Source organism: Arachis ipaensis, chromosome B08, assembly GCF_000816755.2.
Source record: "Arachis ipaensis cultivar K30076 chromosome B08, Araip1.1, whole genome shotgun sequence".
NCBI classification, from domain to species: domain Eukaryota; kingdom Viridiplantae; phylum Streptophyta; class Magnoliopsida; order Fabales; family Fabaceae; genus Arachis; species Arachis ipaensis.
This window is the reverse complement of record NC_029792.2, coordinates 2,675,715-2,680,309: the sequence shown is the minus strand read 5'-3', so window position 1 is coordinate 2,680,309 and position 4,595 is coordinate 2,675,715.

Here is a 4,595-nt window from a genome sequence, read left to right as displayed (position 1 = left end):
CCATTTTTTATACTTAATAATAATAATAATTGAATATAAACAAATATCACACAGGTATTTTAATGAAATTGGAATTTATTTTGTATAAAATAACACCTATAGAAATGTTAATAGGACATGGAATTTATCCGGCTAAGTTAGCATCGAAACACACGCGAATCTTTCGCAATAACACATCACTCTGATCTTAGAAACACACAAGTTCAAGCTCAACTTAATGAGTCTTAGTCTTTTTTATTGCATTGACAATATCAATGTGACTATAAATTTTAGTTCTATCAGAAATTATTCCAACATTCTTAAATATGATTTGAATGTCTAAAACATATATAATAGATACAACTTTTTTAAAATATTCAGATTGATTAAATCTTTCAAGACTACACTGTCCATATTTTTTCCATTTGTCTATTCATAATTCCATATTCGATTCTACTCATATTAGACTTGACCAATAATGGTTTAATTCATCTTTCAATGTATCTATCTACGAGAATAAATCATAAAAATAATTAATAATTAATTTATTATATAACAAGATAGCTAAACATAAATAAAATCTAATTAATAGGACATGAAATATATCCGACTAAGTTAGCATCGAGACACACACGAATCTTCCGCAATAACACATCACTCTGATCTTGGAAGCACATAAGTTCGGGTTCAACTTAATGAGTCTTAGTCTTTTTTATTACATTGACAATGTCAATGCGACTATAAATTTTAGTTCTATCAGGAATTATTTTAACATTTTTGAATACGCTTTGAATCTCTAAAACATATGTAATAGATATAATCTTTCTAAAATATTCAAGTTGATTAAACCTTTTAAGACTACACGTTTTATGTTTTTTCCATTCGTCTATTCATAATTCTATATTTGTTTTTGTTTGTATTAAACTTGACCAATAATAGTTTAATTCATCTTTTAATGTATCTATCTACGAGAATAAATTATAAAAATAATTAACAATTAATTTATTATATAACAAGATAACTAAAAATAGATAAAGTATAATTAATTAACTCATCGAACTTGCCTTAAAATGATCCGCCGGCTTTTGAGCACAATATTTTTCTACCTTTAATCATTTTAAAGTACCCTCTATTTGATGTATAAGACTCTAATTATGCCAAATTAAAGGGGCCAAGGATGAAAAGGTCTATTAGCAATTATGAATGATGCAAATAGAGTGAGGAGTTGATGAGCAAGGATCATATAGAAGAAAGTGTTTGAGGCAAAAGGATAACATTATTTTGATTTTGTGTTAGAGGACAATCACAAGAATATAAATAAAAAAACATATCCATATAGAGGAGACACCTTTTTTTTTTAGAAAAAGCTTGGTTGATGGTCTCAAAGTCCGGTAGGTGTTTCACAAATCAATACACACTTTATTCAATTTGCAGAGAATCTTAATTATTTTCTCCAGTTTATCGAATTGCCTATTCAGCCAATATTACTCATAGTGTTCCCTTTTGCTTCCTTATGCATGTCAATATACATATTTATTCATATTTTTATTTATTTATTCAGACAAAAGTGCAAATAATAGTCAATTAGTTATCTTTCTTCGCTGGAAAATAATATTGTGGAGTCATGTCAATTAGATACTCCATCAAAGCACGTATATTTCAAAAGACAACCATGCAACAACAACTATGATTTTTCTCATTGTTAAGTATATTAGCTTTTTATTATTTATTTATTTATGAATTACTTTATTAATGATTGCATATTTTTACTTATCTTATAATTCAAAAACCATTATAATTATTTCAATATGAGTAAAAAAATGAAAGTAAATAAAGAATGAAAGAGCATTACATAAATTTACAAATATATATTTGGTACTAAAAAATTATTGCATAATTAAGTTTTGTGTGTGTATGCAGTGTGTGTGTATGTGTTATAAAGGCTTGGACAAAAATGAAGGCCCAAAATCCAAGTAGTTCATACCCAAACTTATTTATGGCCCAAACTTATTTATGGGCTTTGATCTTTCTTAATTTTTATTACAAATGCATGTTGTGCTTCGAGATAAGCCTCGATATTTTGGGTTCAAGATAACTTGATAAGCATGTATTCGCCCTCTTTTTTTGTTTAATTTCATGTGTGGTTATGAGCCTCATTTCCTCTTTGGTCATCACATAAGATTCAATTATACATATCTAGTTTCACAAGACAAAAAAAAAGAAACCTCCGACGTGTTGTGTATATACATATGATTCATGAATGTATGGCTTTGTTGATGCAAAGTAAAGTAATAAATGTGAGCATGCACAAAGTGAGAAAATAAGAGGGTTCAAATTGAGGGATATTACTTGAACCCATAAAATCAATTACTTACATGGTGTAATGAGTTATAAGATTTCGAAAGAATTATGATACCCATTGTGATGATATAGTTGAAACTCTTATAAATCTCTCTTTAATTTCAAGTGTTGACGTGGGATTCTTTTTAATATTGGGTTCCACCAACTCATAATATGACACTTCTTTAAGACAGTGTTTGGAAGAGAAATAGACACTGAGAGACAAAGATTGAAATAAGTCTCAGTATTGTGTTTGTTGAGAGATAAAGATTGAAATAGAATAAAATTCTAATTTAATTTGTATAAAGAGTAAAATTGAAATTAATTAAATAAAATTAAGGTATGTTAAGAATAAAATGTTATTAAAATTTTAGTTTTTGTCTCTAAAAATTTCAATCATTTGTGTCTCCCTGTTTTTGAAAATACTGAAATACTTAAATTTTAAAAATAGAGACTGAAATTTTAATATCAGTCTTTGAGCCAACAAACATGATACTAATTCTCAATCTTCTAATCTCTATTCCAGTATCTCAAAATAAACGCTGACTAAAACTAAATGTTTTAACGATTCTACTGTGGAGTATTTTTTTAGTGGCACTTATTCGATTTTCTGTCCGTTAGAGTTCTGTTTGATGAACTCTAATGAAAACACAAATTTAATGAATATAAAACCTTGAACAATCACTACCATAAAAACTAAAAACTAGCTATTATATGATAAGGGAATCCAAAATCTTACAAGACTTTAGGTGTTAGCTCCCAATGTAAAACTCTTTTTCAAGAATTAGTCCCACAAAACTCATGACCCACATGCTTCATGCGAATTAGAAGTGTTGTAGCGTAATCAAGTAACATGGTTCTTGGGCCTGGCTAGGACTTGTTTGTTACATTGCAATATTTTAAAGTATGGTAAATACCTATGTTCAGGACGCAGTGCACCCGGTTTTAAAATTTGACGAGGTCAATCAGTGAATGGAACTCTTAAGTGTTGTGTGTGTGAGTGTGGTAATTCATCTGAACAAAAAAAAGGAGAAAGTAGCAATGCAGATTGTGGCTGAATCGGATGCATGCGATTTTTCATCAACCATGCATGTAGAGAAGGAAGGAAGGAATTAATCCCATTCCATTTTCTATATTATTTCAACACATTATTCAGTTCACACTTTGAATTTCATATAAATACACATACATGCATCAAAGAAGCGTCAATAAATAGAATTACATAATTAATTAAGAAATGTTAGATGACGAATATTAATTAGTTATTGACTTATTGAGCGGTGCTTAATTTGAGTCTCTTGTTATCGGCAGCAGGGAACAAGGATTCCAAATGTCGGCATAGATGAGAGTGCGCCACTATTTTTTGCTCTTCATCTTCACTGCAACTTTTTCGTTTCTTGGCTTTCGCCTTCTTGGGTGCCCCGGGGCATTCCCGGTACCTTCTTCTCGGAGGAGGCGGAGGAGTCTTCACTTCTTCGCATTCCTCCGACAAGAAAGTGCTAGCTGGAGTATCATTACTCTGCTCTTCTTCTTCCTCTTTCTCTTCCTGCTTGTTCAATTCCATGGACAAGGACGGCCTTATCAATACTCCAACACTTTCTTTCTGATCCATCTTCCTCTTCTTCACATCCATATCTGCTTTCTCACACACAAACACTCCAGAAGAATTCGACGACGACGAGGAAGACATCATTTTTATTCTTAGATGAAAATGGACAGAAGGATACAAGAAACAGTAGTAGAAGATGGATAGGATAAGAACATAAATTAAACAAACGAATTCGTATATTATAGAAGATAGATCTTCCGAAACTTGCTTTGGAGAGAGAGAAGCTTTGAATCCGGTTGGATCGGCGAAGGATCCAATGCATACAACAACAAATATTACACACTCTCACAACTCTATCTTCTTCTCTTTCTCTTATATATATATATAACACTTTAAAGGATGGACTTTTTTTACTCGTTATATTATAAAAATAAAAAATGTTAGGGTAGCTAGCTAAGTAGCTTTTGTAATCCTGACTTTGATGCATCTAGGCACGTGGTGTTAACGTGCATTGCATGCTACTTTCCCCTACTAAATATTCTCACCACTCATTTCTCTAGATACCTTTGTTTTCACTTTTGACGTTACCTACATACATATATATAAGAGGAAAAGTTTCTAAGTGTACCGAAAATATGGGTATTTTAATTATTTTAGTGGTTGATTTTAATTAATATATATTATATATATTTTTTATAATTTAGATTAATGATTAAAATAATTGGAA